This window comes from Euprymna scolopes, chromosome 3 (assembly GCF_053919585.1).
Source record: "Euprymna scolopes isolate OS-2025 chromosome 3, ASM5391958v1, whole genome shotgun sequence".
Classification (NCBI taxonomy): domain Eukaryota; kingdom Metazoa; phylum Mollusca; class Cephalopoda; order Sepiida; family Sepiolidae; genus Euprymna; species Euprymna scolopes.
Genome location: NC_136484.1, coordinates 108,222,589 through 108,243,542, shown reverse-complemented (window position 1 = coordinate 108,243,542; position 20,954 = coordinate 108,222,589).

Genomic DNA, 20,954 nt, shown 5'->3' with positions numbered 1-20,954 from the left:
TACATACATACATATATATATATATATATATATATATATATATATATATATATATATATATATATATATATAAGGGAGTAGTCACCAACAATGTGTATTTTTTAACATCGTTTTATTATTCATTGTCTTGGTTTTTCATTGAGAATTATGTTTGGATCATTGTAATAATGTTTTTAAGTCATTGAAATCGTTAACGCGCGTTTCAGACGGTCTGTGATGCGTCCTCGTCAGAAATTATTTAAATATACATCTTTCTTTCGTTGGAATTTATTAACCCATTTTATATATATATATATATATATATATATATATATATATATATATATATATATATATATATATATATATATATATATATATATGAATTTGGAGACAGGGACGAATCTCACAGGTAAGGAAGACATTTTTATAACATGAATAGATTAGCTAAATTAATCATGACTAGATAACTAGATACAATATCTAAAACGTTTTTTGTTCTTGTGATTAAGGGAGATGGTGTTTGATCAATACTGCTGGGGAGCCATGATTAAATATACTGTTTTATTTTTACATTTCCTAACCAGTGTTTCATGGTAAATAACTGATGATCCCTTACGTTAACGTTATGACTATTGTAAATTCGAGAGGCCAAGTTTATGCATCGATGTAGGTGATTAAATGATATACTGACTGAATAGTTTTCATACGAATTATAAAAAATACGAAAATTAAATAAGTTTTTCATATAGTTTTAAAGGTTAAAAAACTTCCAAGACTATATATATATATATGTATATATATATATATATATATATATATATATATATATATATATATTAAATGGGGTAAGAAATTCCAACGAAAGAAAGATGTATATTTAAATAAGGGGGTGGTCACCAACAATGTGTATTTTTTAACATTATTTTATTATTCCGTGTCTTGGTTTTTCTTTCATTGTCTTGGCCTTACATAAGAACAACATCAAAATTGCAGATAACAGACACCTCTATATTTCAAAACACGTACACACATGCAGTGGAAACAGCTTAAAAGTAATTTTTGACATCTCCAACACATTTTGAAAATAATTTCTGAAGAGGACGCTTCGCAGAACGTCTGAAACGCGTTAAAAACGATTTCAATGATTTAAAAACATTATTACAATGATCTAAACATAATTCTCAATGAAAAACCAAGACAGGGAATAATAAAATAATGTTAAAAAATACACATTGTTGGTGACCAACCCCTTATATATATATACATATATATATATATATATATATATATATATATATATATATATATATATATATATATATATGTATAAAATACAAACGACAAAGTTCTCTCGGATTCTCTCTCCTCTGATCTCGAGAGCGTGGTTAAGTGGGGGAAGACGTGGCTGGTTACCTTTAATGCATCCAAAACCAAACTTCTATCCTTACATCATCAACGCTCTGATCCCCATCTGGCATCAATTGTGATGGATGACTCTCGTCTGGGTGAGGCCCCGTGTTTTGACAAGCTTCTGGGTTTGTCCTTTATTCCTGATCTGAAATGGAACACGTACATCAAGTCTGTTGCCAAGGTCGCTGGAAAGATGGTGGGATCCTTCTACCGCTCCAGAAGATATCTCACTACTAATGCAATTCTCTATCTATATAAAAGCCAAGTACGTCCAAGGATGGAATACTGTTGTCATATCTGGGCAGGAGCTGCTAAAAACAGCCTATCCTGCCTTGACAGAGTACAAAATAGACTTCGTGGCTTAGTGGGGGATGCCCTTTTCTCTACTCTGCAACTTCTCTCCCACAGAAGAGACGTTGCGAGCCTATCCTTGTTTTATCGTTATTTCCATGGCAGGTGCTCGTCTGAACTCCAATCTCTGGTCCCCCCTCGCCAATCTTTCACGAAAAACACCCGTCTAGCTGAATCCACTGTGAAAATTTCCCCCACTCTATATCTGTGCCAAAATCAAAACGCGGATTCCATGAACAAAGCTTCTTTCTTAGAACTGCACGCCTGTGGAACTCTGTTCCGTCTGCCTGCTTCCCACCGGACTACAACTTGGATGTCTTCAAGTCCAATGTTAACAAATTCCTAATGAACCGCCCCCTTAAGTAAACACTTCATCAAATCTCCACACTAACGTAATGTACTTGCAATAACCCTTATCCCTGAGTGGCTTCCGGGCCTTGATAAGTGGTGATCACTGTGTAAAAAAAAATATATATATATATTAAACAAATAATTTTTATTTGTTTAATTTAACGTATTAATACTTTAAAGAAACATTGCTCATAGTACTGTATATATATAATAAGCTCAATAGGTATAGTTATTATAGACCTATATTAATATTGAGGATAAAGATTAAATTATGAATCAATTCTAAAAGGAGAAACAAAACAAAATCAAAATCAATGGGGGACGAGGTGGCTGGTCACTTTTAATGCATCCAAAACCAAGCTTCTATCTTTACATCATCAACGCTTTGATCCTCATCTGGTATCAATTTAAATGGATGACTCTCATCTTGGGGAGGCTCCATGTTTTGACAAGCTTCTGGGTTTGACCTTTACTCCTGATCTGAAATGGAACACGTACATCAAGTCTGTTGCCAGGGACGCTGGGAAAATGGTGGGATCCTTCTACCGCTCCAGAAGATATCTCACTACTAATGCAATTCTCTATCTGTATAAAAACCAAGTACGTCCAAGGATGGAGTACTGCTGCCACATCTGGGCAGGAGCTGCTAAAAACAGCCTATCCTGCATTGACAGAGTACAAAATAGACATCGTGGTTTAGTGGGGGATGCCCTTTTCTCTTTCCTGCAACCTTTTTCCAACAGAAGAGACGTTGTGAGCCTGTCTTTGACTCATCGCTATTTCCATGGCAGGTGCTCGTCTGAGCTCCAAACATTCGCCCCCCCCTCGCCAACCTTTCACGAGAAACGCCCGTCTGGCTAAAACTTCTGTCAATAATTTTCCCCACTCTATATCTGTGCCTAAATCCAAACGTAGATTCCATGAGCAGAGCTTCTTTCTTAGAACTGCACGCCAGTGGAACGCTCTGCCGCTTGCCTGTTTCCCACCTGACTATAACTTGGACGTCTTCAAGTCCAACATAAACAAACTCCTGACAAACCGCCCCCTTAAGTAAGACACTATATCAAAACCCCCAATACTAATGATTACTACAATACTATCTCATTAATTATTGTACACGCAATAACCCTTATCCCTAAGTGGCCTTCGGGCCTTGATAAGTGGTGACCCCCATGTAAAAAAAAAATTGAGTGTACGATGGTTTCTGAAACGATGTTCATTTTATTAATACTGACAAATAATATTGGCAATAATTGACAATGAATGTTTTTTTAATATTGTCTCCTAATCAGCACAAATGGGGTGGAGATAGGGTAAGACACTAAAATAAACTAGCATTTTTGTAATAAGTCAAATTTCATTACGAATCTAAAAATATCTAGAAAATATAAGAAGATTTTTTATGTATTGATAATGTAAAGAATTTTTAAATAGGATGAATAAATAGGATGAATGGATGAATGTGAAGATATATGCTCGCACATAGGCAAGTAAGTAGGTGTGTTAAATATAATAGTGTTTCCGGCATATCCACAAAAGTACATATATATACATACGTACAGATATCCATACAAGTTGCCATGTATGTACATTCATATAAATGTGGGGAGTTTTAGTCGTAATTTGTAAGTGGGTTGGGGGTAGTAGGATTCATGAGTATATGAATGTGTAAATGAGTAGGGTAATATGGGGAGAGTTGAGTAAGGAGGTTTGGTTGTGTTGATGTTACAGTAGTTGGGTGTCTGCGGTAGATGGGTGTATTGTGTGTATTATTATTCATATATATATATTATATACATATATATGTATACATATATATCTATATATGTGTATATATATATATATATATATATATATATATATATATATATATATATGATTGATATATATATGATTGATATATATATGATTGATATATATATATATGTATATATATACATGCATACATATGTGTGTGTGTGTGTGTGTGTGTGTGTGTGTGTGTGTGTGTGTGTGTGTGTGTGTGTGTGTGTGTGTGTGTGTGTGCGTGATTGGTATAAACCTAAAGAAGACTGTAGAAAGAAAATTACCCTAAGTGATGAAAACATGCAAAGCAAGGCAAAGAAATATCAAACAGTCGGTACCGATCGGAAGAAGACCGGAATAACGATCGGTCGTTAAATGGTAAAAGAATCGTGCAAAGAAAAAATGTAGCTGTCCTTTCAATTATCATACCAATGGCTTTATACAAGTTCGGTTTGCCGAGTCGTTAAAAGATGACAAGAATATATGAATAATTTCGCAATGGTGTTTTGTTTACAAATTATTCAAACATGATATGGAAGACCATAAGAGTAAAAACAAAACACAGTAAAACTAAAAGAATATGCCTTGCTTACTAGCTCCAAAATTACATTCATGTTTCGCACGTAATAAACGGTGTAACGATGCGATAACAACTTATGGCTATACGAGATCACATTTATCTCTTTGTGAATATTTTATGGGTCTATGGTCCTAGCACACACACACACACACACACACACACACACACACACACACACACACACACACACACACATATATATATATATATATATATATATATTTATATATATATATATATATATATATATATATTACAATAGAAAAATCCGAGCACGAAAAGTAAAAGAAAAGGCAAGATATTCTATTATAACTTAAAATATTGCAGCATTAAGAATTAATTATATATTGTAAAATTGAATTTAAAAAAAAATAATCTGTATGCTGCAATATTTTAAGGTATAAATTTATTATATTTTTTAACAGAATATCTTGCCCCTTGCTTTTCCATGTTTAAGCTTAACCATATTACTTTTCATGCTCGCATTTTTTTTTATTGTGATCTATTTTTTCAGGCTTCTAGTCAATTCAATTGCTCTTTGCTTAATTTCAGTCTTATATTTTTTGACCCTATAAACATAACATACACATATGTAAAACAATGTACGGCACCTATCTGCTTTCATTTTCTCTGTTATACCTGTTATTTCTCTTTTCGCAAGAGCGGTGAATTGATAGCAACACTAGCCGTTGAAACGACGTGGTTGCTATGGAAATCAGTTATAAAAAACATCGCTTCCTCCTTACGTTTTTCTTTACGATTTTGAACACTAGTAAATTCATCGTAATTTTGGTTTTACTGATTGAAAATCGAAAAAAAAAATTTTTCACAATATAGCTGAGAAGGTGATCTAAAACTGTAATGATTGCTTGAAATTTGGTCGCAAAATGACTGAGCGGTGAAGCTTTTAAGCAGCTCTAAATGACTAAAACTTCCACTTAACCATATATTCAAACACTACCGCATTTGAATTATATATATATATATATATATATATATATATATATATATATATAAATTTATAAATTTGTTTTGTGGGGGGGGGTGATATTCATATCCAAAACCCTTTTTTTCTATTTTATTAAAAAGAAAATACAACTTTCTTATATATGGGACGTGGAATTGCATTCATCAGCAAAAGGTCTAGCTAATTTGCATTTTTTTTTTTTTAACTTTCATTTTAATTAATTTCCTATTAGTTTTTAGGGTTTTTTTTCGGTTTTCTTAGGGGATCATCATTAGTTAACTATTCCGTGTAATTATGTTCATGAAGAGATAGAAAAATGTTCGATTTACATGATTTATACTTGCGTGATACTGACGAAAATCTTTATAGTAAAAAAAACTCTTTCTATATATTTATGTATGCGTATATGTGTCTGTTTAAAAAATGTTGCCTGCCAAACTCCTCTGTCAATTTTTGGTCTACAGACATGACACTTAATGTATAGGTATTCGAATCCTTGCGAACTTTATATTTGGGTTTTAGCCCGGGAAAATAGGTGCAAAAGTGTGACAATTAAAAAAATAGAATTTTCCAGGTGAAGGTCGAACGACGGCATTACGAATATGCATGCGTAACGTAACAGCTATTGGTTGATGTTTTAATTTTTAGCCTTGCAGCAAACATTTCTTCATAGCTCAGGCATTAACGCCAAAAGAAAAAAGTAAATCGTAAAGTAAACATTTTAGTTTCGATTCTTAGTGATGCAAGAGTTATTTTATATTTTGTATCTATATTTTAAATCCAATCGTGAAATAACATGTTTAACCTGTTTTAAATTTCAATTATCTTGATTTTAACATGATATTTTAGCTAATTGGAATATCCATGTTAAACAGACGGATTTTAATTTAATTCCTCTCTCTTTCAGATCCCACCTGAAGGTTAGTCGTACAGCTACACAAAGTACACGCACATGGGCGCTTGCTTCTTTGACTATTACATCGTGGCCTTCGTTATAAAGATGGCCGGCCAGCTGAAAAAATGACGTCATCGCCGAGGTCCCAACAAGCAAGATATGTGGAACTCTTGACTGTCAATAATGAACAGTAATTTTTACAGACAGCGTTACAAAACTTCAAAATAAAGAAATAAAGAAAGAACACGATGATTTATACTGAAACTCATCTAATATTAATAATAAAAAAATAATAATAATAACACAAGTTGTTTGTTTAAGTATTATAAGCAATTGAATATTTCGTTGTATTATAGATTTTAAAGATTAGAATGCGTCCTTATATTACTTATAAATTACATTTTAAAAAAATGAAGGAACACGATTTGATTTGTAGTAAACTTGAAGTTTATTTGATATAATTAAATGAAAATTATGCATGTAAGATTATGAATATTTGAAGCAGAACACAAGCAAAACATTTGATATGAGTTAAGACAATAAACAAATATTAAAATTAAACTATTTTTTTAATCAAAATGAATTTTTTTAATCAAAACGAATTTTTTTTAATCAAAATGAATTTTTTTTTAATCAAAATGAATTTTTTTTAATAAAAATGAATTTTTTTTTAATCAAAATGAATTTTTTTTTTAATCAAAATGAATTTTTTTTTTAATCAAAATGAATTTTTTTTAATCAAAATGAATTTTTTTTAATCAAAATGAACCACAATCAAAAAAACAATATTTTTAAAAATCGAAATGAATTTTTTTTTAAATCGAAACGTACCATATGTTTGACTTTTACAAAAATTACGGGTTTGTATTATTGTACACATAGATTCGAAAAAGTTGTCAAAAAAACAAATATATAACAAATAAATGTTATCAAAGGCAAGATAAGTTACTTTTCTACCAAACTGGATATAATTTTCGTGTTTTTATTCAGTGTAACATGTTTATTCAGCTCGAAAAACATGCAGTGTTTACTGATGTATTGGAAAATTCAAAATGGCGGCCGACTCTTAAGCACGGTAAGTTCGGGAAAAGGTGTTATAAATAATAAACTAGACAAAATACTGTTAGAAATTCGCTCAATATATATTACCGTGACATAGGTTGACATATATTCGGTGTTTTTTTAATAGTATTTTGTCTAGTTTATTATTTATAACACCTTTTCTCGAACTTACCATGTATAAGAGAGAGTCGGCCGCCATTTTGAATTTTCCAATACATCGGTAAACACTGCATGTTTTTCGAGCTGAATAAACATGTTACATTGAATAAAAACACAAAAAATATATCCAGTTTGGTAGAAAAGTAACTCATCTTGCCTTTGATAACATTTATTTGTTATATATTTGTTTTTTGACAACTTTTTCGAATCTATGTGTACAGTAATACAAACCCAAAATTACATGACAAAAAAACGATAAGATAGAAAAATAATTATTAATGAACTTTTTTTTGTTGTTGTTGACTAAAATAGTCATAAACAGTTTTTGGTAAATATGAAGAATTACTTCACCTTGGAAAATTCCTTTATAATTCCTAATTTTATAGATTTTTGAGGTAGCTGTAAACGAAAATAACATTTAAAATTAAGGCAAACGAGTAGTTTCCAAGAAATGTTAGTTAAAAAAGTGGGGGATCACTTTTCTATAATAATTTAACGTAAACTGACCATCCACTTTGTGGCCACTATTTACCCTCGGAAAATCCTTTAAAATTCAAGGAAACAAGTAGTTTTTTTCTTTTTAAAAATATATTAGAAAATACTCGTTTGCCTTAATTTTAAATGTTATTTTCGTTTTCAGCGCACCCGAAAACTTATAAAAGTGGTAATTTTAAAGGAATTCTCGAAGGTGGAGTTATTCTTCATATTTAACCATTTTTTTAAGACATTAATAAATTCATGAAGTATTGCTCAGTAAAAAAATAATTAACCTAAAGAAAAAATCATGTTTCTTATTTAAGATTATTTCACCACATAACAAAAATAACATGCAAAATCATTTTTTTATATCCATATTTTCAGTTTCTTAAAATACGTTAATAATATAAATTGTAACACCACGAGTGAACGCGCGTTTTTTTTTTTAGTTTAGTTTCATATTATATATATATATATATATATATATATATATATATATATATATATATATATATATATATATATATATATATATATATATATATATATATATAAGTATTTTTTAAATTTTATCTTTCTAGCTTTAAAAAAAGTTGTAAAATTTTATCAGCCGGCATAATTTATTTTTAAATATTGAAAAATTTCAGGAAAATTAATTTTTGCTAGAATTTTAAAACGTGTGTCAACAGCTTAAAAAAATCGTCTCTTCAAAAGAACGTGTTATGTCTCGCATTTTCCTTAGTTTTGTATGCTGTAAAAAAAAATTTTTTAATATTAGCAATTTATTTGAAGCTTCTTCTTTTGAATGGTAAAAAACTTAGGATGATAATCTTGAATTAAATTATGGTTACATCGTGTTAAATACAGGGGGGAGCACGTTAAAACTTACTTTGCTGAATGGAGATGGTGTAAAATCTTTTCTTTTTACTGCATTAATCCATAGACAAGATAATTCTTTATTTTTCGGAAATGAAAATACTGTAACTTTCGGTCCTTTACGATAATTTCCTCTGCAATTCGGAACGATGCACCGTGAAGGCATTTTAATAAAAAAAGAAATATTACAATACGTTACGATATCTACCGGTGACAACAGTTGGTTGCTTGAGTCAAGCAATGCTTGACACCGGTAAAGGGACTATCCGTGATGACGTCAGCAGATTAAATTATTTTTGCCCACCGACCATCTTGTCTTTTAAGACGGTCTTGATTACATTCAACTCAACATTGGTGAATGTTCTTTTTATTTAAAACAGAACAACAAAAAATGTATGAGTAAATTCTTATATCAAGTATTTTTATACTTAGTCTCTAACGACTTCTATATAAACAAGACACATGCATATATAAATGTTTATTTTATGACCACAATAAAAATCACAAAAAACAATTCTACATATAATTTCAACTAAATTATACTCTAAACAACAACTGTAAAGTTAGAAAATATTTATTTTTTTTAGTCTGATTTAATGATGTTTTCAATGAACTTAATCTAGCGGTTGTGTGTTAAATCCAATTATATTGACAAAAACAGAATACTAATATCTTAATGCAAATACTAAACATAAATTGGCATCAATTGTGATGGATGGCTCTCGTCTGGGTGAGGCCCCGTGTTTTGACAAGCTTCTGGGTTTGACCTTTACTCCTGATCTGAAATGGAACACGTACATCAAGTCTGTTGCCAAGGTCGCTGGAAAGATGGTGGGATCCTTCTACCGCTCCAGAAGATATCTCACTACTGATGCAATTCTCTATCTATATAAAAGCCAAGTACGGCCAAGGATGGAATACTGTTGCCATATCTGGGCAGGAGCTGCCAAAAACAGCCTATCATGCCTTGACAGAGTACAAAATAGACTTCGTGGTTTAGTGGGGGATGCCCTTTTCTCTACTCTGCAACCCCTCTCCCACAGAAGAGACGTTGCGAGCCTATCCTTGTTTTATCGTTATTTTCATGGCAGGTGCTCGTCTGAACTCCAATCCCTGGTCCCCCCTCGCCAATCTTTCACGAAAAACACCCGTCTAGCTGAATCCACTGTGAAAAATTTTCCCCACTCTATATCTGTGCCTAAATCAAAACGCGGATTTCATGAGCAAAGCTTCTTTCTTAGAACTGCACGCCTGTGGAACTCTGTTCCGTCTGCCTGCTTCCCTCCGGACTACAACTTGGATGTCTTCAAGTCTAATGTTAACAAATTCCTAATGAACCGCCCCCCTAATTAAACACTTCATAAAATCTCCTCACTAACGTAATGTATTTGCAATAACCCTTATCCCTGAGTGGCTTCCGGGCCTTGATAAGTGGTGATCACTGTGTAAAAAAAAAAAATAATAAATAAATAAATTTAAAATTCTCCATTTCCAAAGGATTATTACTTGTTCCTCTGGATGCTCCATCGAATAAAACTGGAATTTACTTTCAATGGGGAATTCTTGAACCAATCTGGAACCTAATAACATCGTCCCCTTCTATTCAAGGATTACTATTCTATTTTCTTTCTCTGTGTCCCTTAAAAAGATTTCATCTTTAATATATGTTCTATGTATGTGCTGAATAGCAAAATTATATTTAATATTTCGCTAATGATTTATCTCTGATGAGTTGTACATACATCGAAAATCCATGGATTAAGGAAATTACTTTGAATATTGTATTCTTTTTTTTTTTCAAATAATAAATTTTTGTTTGGAAAAATTATATTTTTCTGAATGAAATTTAAATATAAAACAACTGTAATTTTTTTCATCCTTACACAATAATATAATAGTGACCTCCCTTTGAGATTGCCTTGTTCTTGAATAAGGTTACACAAAATGGGAACATTCGAAAGAAACGGGGCAAAACGAAGAACATTGTTACCAAGAATTACTGGCTGAAGGAGTAAATTAAAGATTGCCTATTACAATGTGATTTCATTATTTGTATTTAACTATTACTTTCTGAGTATTTATTAATAGTTATTAATTTATCTGATTTGGGTCAAAAAATTTTGTTGATAAGGACATCGGGACGAAGGTGTTGGTTATAATTCTTCGGTTAGTTTTGGTTCTTAAATCAGCTGTTTAGCTGTGGTGCAGACACACATATACATATAACTTTGCTTTATATATAAATATGTGTTCTAGTATTAATTTATTTATTGCGGACTATTATCCTCAACTTTTAATTATTGTTTCACACCGTTTCGGCCAACTATTCCTCGTGTAACGTCGTAAAACAACAACTAGAAAAGATGAGGATAACAGTCCGCAATAAATAAATTAATATAATAATACTCATCTCAATAATGAATTCCAATTAAATAATATATATGTGTTTGCCCCAATCTGCTATCTACGCTCCTATCAAGCAATAGGTGAACATGTGGGATCAAACCCTGTAATATAATGCTTCATGCATTTTTCAAATTATTCTACACTTTACTTCAAACGTATGGTGCTTCAATTTTATCATGTGAGCATGCACTATACGGCATGTTTAGTGAGTTGAATAGTTGCAATGTAATTCGAAGAGACTTGCTACAAGTGTAACATATTTAATTAAGAAAGAAAAATTACTCAGTATATGAGAAATACCTCTGACTTAATCTGACCACCCAGAATTCGATTTGTCAACTGAAAAAAAATGTGTCACTTTAAACGGGGGTTCATAATGAGAGATGGAGCCCCTGAAAAAGTAGTGATTCTACAGATACGAGGTTCCCTGTTGTGGTTATAGCCCGTCTGAGCCTTTTCATCAAATAACGGCCGGTTTTTATGTCCATAGATTGGCAGCTGATTATCTCAAGTTGTCTTTTCTGGTGTGATCCGATGATGTCTCTCTCTCTCTCTCTCTCTCTCTCTCTCTATATATATATATATATATATATATATATATATATATATATATATATATATATATATATATATATATATATATATATATATAATTATTTTCTATAATAATTGTTAAATATCTACACACACTAGTGTTTCATTCTTTCGGGAATCTTCAGTGCAGGGTGTCACGATTAGCACCAGTCGACAGATTCGAATCCGGCGACATGCTTCATTAGCAAGGTCCTTTGCCATTAATTATATATATATACTAGCAAAAGTACTCGTCGTTGACTGGGTTCAAAAATAGCCTACAGAAAATGGAGTCTGATTCATGAAAGTATGATAGGTTATGAAAAGGAAGGGTTGTAAAGAGATAGCCTCGAATTTGGGAGTATCTAAACCAAAACAAAATATGATGAAAGTAAAAATAAAATAGATAAACCCCATAATTTATTATACCATACCTGTTCACACTGAAACACTTGTCACAACATTCTGTGGATCTATATTAAAAAACCTTATTAAACTTTGTGACATATTTCCATTCTATGGATGTCAGGCGCGAACGAACACTCCATAATTTTATTATACTATAGTTCTTCAAACTGAAACATAATTATCAAAGTATACTTACACAGATAGATATGAAAAGTCTTTATTAAAGTTTGTGCCTATTTCCATTTTATGGAGGCCAGGCGCGAACGCAGACCCCACAATTTCATTATACCATCCCTATTTAAGTTAAAACATATTTATCAAAGTATTATTATGTACATTTATATCAAAAACACTTGTAAACATTTTTTTATTTTTTTTTATTTTTTTATTTCCATACTTTGTGGACCAGGCGCGAACGCAGACCCCACAATTTTAATGGACCACCGTTCTACCAGATCAAACATACCCATTCCTGTTTCTCGATACATCTTCTATCATTATATGTAATAAGTTTTTTAAAATAGTCAACCATATATGAGCCTATTCGTAACCAGACACACACACACATACACACACAGACATTCAGCTTTATCTTTTTTTTTTTTTTTACAAAGGCATCACCACATTATCAAGGCCCAGAGGCCACTCAAGGATAAGGGTTAAAGAGTGTACAGTAGAAATTGGTCAATATAGTAATCATTAGTAATGAAAATTTGGTAAATTTAATAACTTATATGGAACGGCTCATCAAGAACTTATTTACTTTAGACTTGAACACAACCATATTGTAGTCAGCCGGAAAGCAGGAAAACGGAAGACAATTCCACAGGCGTGCAGTTCTAAGAAAGAAGCTTTGTTCATGGAATCTACGTTTAGGTTTAGGCACAGATAAAGAGTGGGGGAAATTATTGATAGTGTTTACAGCTAGACGAGTGTTTCTTGTGAAAGTTTGGCGAGGGGGGACCATAGATTGAAGCTCAGTTGAACACTTTCCATGAAAATAACGATACATCAGAGACAAACTCGCAACATCTCTTCTGTGAGATAGAGGTTGCAAGGAGGAGAAAAGGACATCTCCTACGAGGCTACGAAGTCTATTTTGAACTCTATCAAGGCAGGACAAGTCCTTTCTAGCAGCTCCTGCCCAGATGTGGCAACAGTATTCCATCCTTGGACGTACCTGGCTCTTATATAGATAGAGAATAGCATCAGCAGTGAGATATCTACTGGATCGATAGAAAGATCCCACCATTTTTCCAGCGGCCTTGGCAACAGATTTGATATACGTGTTCCATTTAAGATCAGGAGTAATGGTCAAGCCCAGAAGCTTGTCAAAACTTGAGGCCTCCTGAAGACGAGAGCCATTCATTTCAATTGATGACAAATGTGGATTAGAATGTTGATGATGTAAAGAGAGAAGCTTGGTTTTAGATGCATTAAAAGTAACCAGCCACTCCTTTCCCCATTGTACTACGTGCTCAAGATCAGAGGAGAGAGAATTGGAGAGAACTTGCTCGTTTACTGTCTTAGATGTGGTACCATAAATGGTAGTGTCGTCAGCATAAATGTCTACAAATGATGTAAGGATATGATTTGGAAGATCATTAATGTAGATCAGGAAAAGAGTTGGGCCCAGGATGGATCCCTGAGGGACACCGGCATTAATACTGTGAGCTTCTGATTTTTGCCCCTCAACTACTACTCTTATGAACCTATCAGAAAGAAATGATTTAATAATTCAGAAGACTTTTCCAGCTATACCATAGCTAGCGATCTTATGAAGTAAACCTTTATGCCATACCCTATCAAAGGCTTTAGATATGTCAAGAGCAATTGCCCTAGAAAGATTGCCACCGTCGAGAGATTTGCTAATCCTATGCGATATAACTGTAAGGACATCTGCTGTAGATCTAGCAGAACGGAAACCATATTGAGTGTCACTAAGAAGGTTATTTTTGTTGAGATGTTTGATTACTTCTGTATTTAACACAGATTCTCGCAACTTACTCATGACGCACAGGAGACTTATTGGCCTGTACTGAGAGGGGGATGAGCGATCACCTGAATTCTTAAATACAGGGCATACTGATGAGATTTTCCAGGGAGATGGGAAACTATTCTCCTTAAGACAACGTTTAAACAGTTTTGTAAGTATGGGCGCTAGTTCAGGTTGAAGTTTTTTGAGTACTATAATTGGAATACCATCAGGGCCAGTTGCTTTACTCGAATCAAGGTTTTTGATTAGCTTCGCAACATCACGTACAGATATACGTATATCACATAGCGTGTTTTCTGATACAGGAGGAAATATTGGAGGTTGGCGGTCTTGGCCGCAAAGGGTAGAATTAGCTGCAAAGTTCTTGACAAAGAGTTTGGCTTTGTCTGATGCTGACGAGATTACCTCAGGTCCATTGATAATAGTTGGGATGGAGCACACGCTTCTGTTCAGGATTCTGTTTGCTATTTGCCAAAACTGGTGGGAACCAAGCCGCTGCTCAGCTACTTTGGACTTAACAGATTGAGCATACAACTCTCTTGCGTTCCTTATTACTTTCTTACAATGGTTGCTGGCAGTCCTGAAAACGGCTTTAGTTTCCATACATCTATTACGTTTGAAGCAGTGGAAAAAGTGATTTCTGTGCGCAATGGCAGCAGCACATTCTGGAGAGAACCATGGCTGGCTGTTAGGTTTTTGCTGAAACTTTTTAGAGGGTATGAAATGGTCAATACCTACAATTAACCATTCAGTTAGGTCTAATACTATAGAGGACACATCCTTTTTAAACATGGAATGCAGAGGTAGATCAGATATAAATGTACGGAAGCTATCCCAGTCAGCCTTAGTGTATCGATATACTGTACGATGAAGAGGTACGTCTGGGGACTTATTACATTTCATTTTTATCTTAATTGATACAACAGAGTGGTCGGAAGATCCAAGAGGCGACAGAACAGAAACTGAACATAGTTCAGGGCAAGTTGTGAGAAAAAGGTCTAGTAGGCTCGCATACTGGCCGTCATTATCGGGCACACGGGTAGGTTCCTGAACAATCTGAGTGAGGTCATAGGCAATGGAGAAATCATGACAGAACCTCCCCTCATTATCGGTCTTGTTTGAGTGGGTCAACCATTCGACGTTGTGAACATTGAAGTCTCCACATGCGTGAATGTTAGCTGAAGGATAAGTAGAAAGGACTTGGTCAATTTTCTCAGATATGCTTTGAAAGATAGTAACTCCGATATATATATATATATATATATATATATATATATATATATATATATATATATATATATATGTTGTTACGAGAGAGCATTTCTATAAAATAATAATAAAAAAATCAATAAAAGCATTTAAAATGTGTGCTAACGTATTCTATGCACCCCTAATGATCAAACCTCAAAAGTTTTTAATTCACGAGATAGTTTAAAGGCCAGAGTATAGTAAAAGAAAGATTAGAATAGAAAGTTTTAGAATTATCCAGAAGTCCCAGAGGGTTCTGAAAAAATATAGAATGGGTTAAGATGACATATAAATAAAAGTGGAAAGAGAAACAGATCAGTTATCAACTTGGACCCGTCAAGATAATTTCGGTCTATGATTCAGGGATATGCCCAGCCGAAAGAATCCAAAACACAAAAGAAAAAATACATCCCTCCAACCCACGGAAAGTTGCAGAAAAAACCCTCTGGACTAGTGGTAAATACAATTTTGAAATAATCCCATTGACCAAACTTTTAAAAGAAAAACCAAAAGAAATTTTTATAGTCATTGAATTTCGTTGTTAATAGAGTGAATAATCACTACAAGACTGGCCTGTAGCCGTTCTTAATTTGGACTACCTCCCTTACCCTCGTAACCCTCCACTTCCTCGTTCTAGTTTTCGACCTCGAGTTTCAACAAGCCGTATTTTAATTTGTGTTTGATAGTAGTAATCCAAAATAACTGTATCTTTATTAACTGACCTTTTTTTTTTCGTTTGTTTTGTTATTGTTGAAAATAAAGGAATATCATTTCCCGAAAACCATATTCCATATCGTCCATATTTTTATTTGTTATACCTTTTGAATGTAACAATATATATATATATATATATATATATATATATATATATATATATAAGCAAACAGTTTATAAAACATGTTAAAAACACTTTGAAAAAGAGTTAAATACATATTTAATCTGAAAAGGAAACTTGATAAGTGGATAGTCTTCAATCAGCGGAGTTTCGAAGAAATACTTTCCTTCTCATCAGAGGGTAGGAATTAGCAAAATGCGGGATCGGATTTTGCATACAAAAGTATTTGATGAAACTGCAAGTAAGTCAAAGATCTTACTTGATAACAAAAAGTGAAGCAAAGGGAATATGGTGAAGAAAAAGGTGATTACACGTGAATGGATAGTCTGGTGAACGGTAAATAATCCAATGACGGTAAAATCCAAAAATATAACTCCAAGAAAATTAATTGAATTTCCATTTGCACAAGTAAAATCCAAGGAATCGCATAATTGGAAGATGCTCCAAAATAATCCAAAAGCCGAAATCCATGGAATAATTCACAAATATGTACAAGGAAAAGGGGGAAAATTCCAATAATATTAATAAAAGAAAAATAAGATATGCTTTTCACACGGCTGCCGAGACATAATAATATTATATATATATATATATATATATATATATATATATATATATATATATAAAATTAATGGCAAAAGCCTATATTCCAAAGTTCATGATGTTGACCATATTACAATTTATTCCTTTAATTCAGTTGACATTTATAATTCTTGACAGTATTTGTTTCGTAGCACAAAATCAATCAATTAATTATTATATCAATCAATGAATCTATTTTGATCTTAACTCATCAGAAAAATAACAACAATCAGTCCATAAAAAGAAAATACAGTGCGTTTTTATATGAATAAAATTCGAAAATTGGAAGAGAAACTGTAAATACCTTATAATATGTTTATAGTACGCCATTTTGAATTTTAAAAAAATATATATTCTAACAGAGTTGCAAAGCGAAAGTTAGTTGGCCCTATGAGCATCTCGCGGTCAGTTGAGGTTTGTGTACATCTCAGAAAAAGGGAGATGTAAACAAAGTGGAATGGGTTCTGGAGCTCTTAGCTAATGGATTGTGTTCGGTTTGGCTGATGTTTTGATTTGGTCGGATTAATAATTCTCATTTTCAATCTTATACAGTAAAAAAAAAACGATTATCATTGTAATCTTCTAAAAAATAAACCTCTGTAGTTGTCAGTTTGTTTAAACGGAGAATTCTTCTGGTGCAACATTGACAAAGGTTACAAAATTGACACTGCGGCCGGTGTCGGGATCAAGCAATGATTTGGGACCAGCAAAACAAAAACAAAAAAACGGCATGTGTAATGAACACACACCGATGCACGTTCACAATCCGACGTGAGTTATTAAAAATTGGTTAGTTGCTAATGATGTAACGTTACCCAACACGTTGTAGCCTCAGTCACAAAGTAGATAAAGAATAGGAAAGATCTTCAGCTTGCTTTTTTCCGGTGTAACAACGACATATGTTTCCTCATTTTCCCGCCACGCGTGACTTTTCGATACGGCTGTGACGTCTCTCACGCGATCGTTTGCTCTAACGTGCTCTCTCTCTCTCTACATTTTATAGTCTTTCTCGTACAGTGACGTCAGTTTGCACTTCGTATGCATTTGCATGCGCACGTTCGCATTCAATTATAATGAGATTTCTTTGAATATGCACTTTAACATAACAACAAAATTTAGATTAACTTTTGTGATTGGGAATTAAAATGAATAATAAAATAAAATACTAGCTTCGCGTTTATTTGTTTGGCCATTTGTTTTATTTTTTTGGAGTTATATTTTTTGTTTTTGTTTTTGTTTTCTGTTATTTTTTTTTGTTTGTTTGTTTTTGCTTATTTTTTTTAATTTTCTTTTTGTTGTTGTCTTTGTTGTTTTGTTTTGTTTTTGTTTTGTTTTTTTTTGTTTTTTTTTTGTTTCAGTTGTTGCCTTTTTTTAACCCAGACTTGAGATGGGGGCGACAAATGAAACATTACTTCAAAATTGGTTGGCGAAATGCGAAACATTCCGCACATGCGTTCAACAAATAAATTTGATAGCCTGAATGGAAATTAGATTCAATTTTATGGCTGACGAATTCTAAAACGATACCAGACTTCAATACGCATGCCACAAACAAAGATTCCTGAAAGGGTATAATAGTGCTTGGGAACGGCATTTATTTTGTGTCATATGACTATCAGTAAACCATTGTTACGAAATTACTCATTAGAAATCAGTAATTTAGTAAAATAAGAAATTTGAATAAAAGACATTACGATCGATTTTAACAAAATAGGTTGTTTATATTTTAACAATAACTACCAAGATTCGTGTGTGGTGATATTGGGATATATCAATATCGTATTAATAAGAATAAATAAATTTAATGATTAAAATTCCAAGACGCAAAGGAATTAAAGCGACCAAGTGGACCGTCACCATGACAACAACGGCGACAGCGACGAGAGCAAAAAAAGCTGATGAACTTAAAAATACAGAAAAATATAATCAGCGTTTCTACCAAAGAAAGTTAACCGTTAAGAACTGAAACGCAAGTTAGTTGCAGAAAAGATTCCAACGAGAGAACACGTCTAAGCAACTCCGCTAATAAAAACAGAAAAACAAGAAATATCAAGGAAAATATATTTGATGTCAATCAGCGTAAAATGAAGGCCGGTTCGTCTTTTACTCTTTTCATTTGTCAGTTATAAAGATATATCGGACCACTTTAAGAGAACTATTAAATGTCGAAAACTCAGATATCTTCGCTAGAGTTGATAAAAAACATAAAAGGGAAAAGGAGAAATAAAATAAAACAAACAACACGAGACAGACAAAATAAACAAAATGGAAAAGCATCAGGAGTAGTCTCCCTTGTTCTATTAAATATTATTATACAAAAAAGAAAGGAAAAAGAAAAGAAAGGCTTATGAATTTATATATATATATATATATATATATATCATCTTTTGAAATTTGTATATATTACCTTATATATAAAATAAAAAGATAAACAAAAAAGAATATATATATATATATATACATGTTGTATTGGTTGTCTTTTCATGTTAAAATATATGCTGAAATTTCTCTGACCTATCATTCCTGACAGCGATAGAAGAGCTTATTTGCTCAATACATCTATTCATTCATCTGACATTTACAAAAAAAAATTTGATAAAGCTAATATTTTTCTGGATGGCACAATTTTCTTTGTGTGTGTGTGTGTGTGTGTGTGTGTGTGTGTGTGTGTGTGTGTGTGTGTGCGTGCGTGTGTGTGTGTGTGTGTGTGTGTGTGTGTGTGTGTGTGTGTGTGTGCGCGTGTGTGTGGTGTGCGTGTGTGTGTGTGTGTGCAGAAAGACCAATAACACGGAGCAAATATGAGTTTAGTAACATTTCTATAAAAATAGTGCCCACTGTATTTTAACTGACCCAAATGAGATAATTTAATAAGTACAGATAAATGCTTAAAAAATAATATTGTGCTACATAGTTCAATACAAATAGTAAAGCACAATTGTAATGGACACTCTTTAATTTACTTCTTCAGTTCAACACCTCTTGGTAGAAAATTATCTTCTTTTACTCTGTTTCTTTAGAATAATCCATATCGCCAGTGATCGCCGACCAACGATAGGTATCTATTTACTGGCATCCCTTCGGCGTAGAGTTGAACACAAGATCAGTTTTTAATATGAGTAATTCTCAACTCATCAAAATTGTCACTATGGATTAGAACAAACATTATAATTGCTCAGTCTAGAAGGATTTCTTTTTCACTGTGGCTCAAGACAGGCAGATATTATACTTATAGAAATAGCACTGGTATCCCTCACACACAAACAACCACAGACTGAACCAACAAGCAGCAAAATCCCACGCCTTTATTCTAGATGTCCCCCAACGCCAGATAGACTTCTACGATGAAATTTTCTTTCACTCAGATTGCTAGACTCTGTGAATTCTCTCTCTGTATCCTGCTTCCCCGACTGTACTATAATAAATAAGTCCACTCAAAATACCAAATATTCTTTGCATCGTTCCAGTAAAGGACATGATGGTGTACTTTCTCTCTCTCTTTGCAGTCTTCCTATTCTCCTTAAGCCTTCATGACCATTTTGTGTGATACCACCCGAAGCTAGTTTCATCGTGTAGTTATGAGGAGGTGTCAGGTTATGGTATTTCTGGAAAACTAAATTCCATTAGATTTTTATATTCTTTCTATATTTTTTGTACTTTTCTTTTTTACTCACATTCACTCCGAAAAAAAAGGCTAATTGCCACTGAGACGCAAGGAGCTATTATGAATTACATTCCATAACTACAGAGACATTCTAAGGAGGGAGTTGAGCAGCAAGATGCTTGTTCACGTTATGTTTAGATCTCTGCATGTTAAAATCGGGCGTTATTTTTTTTTCTCTGGAGAAAAATATACACTTGATTTTTTTTTTTTTTTAGACAATGAACTTTTTATATATATATCTGTTTTTTCTGTTCGTTTTATTGTCTGGAGGGAGAAATAAGAAAGAATAAAACGGTTTTGTAAAATTCAGCGAACGTTTGGAAATTGATAATGCTGACAAAGCAAAATGG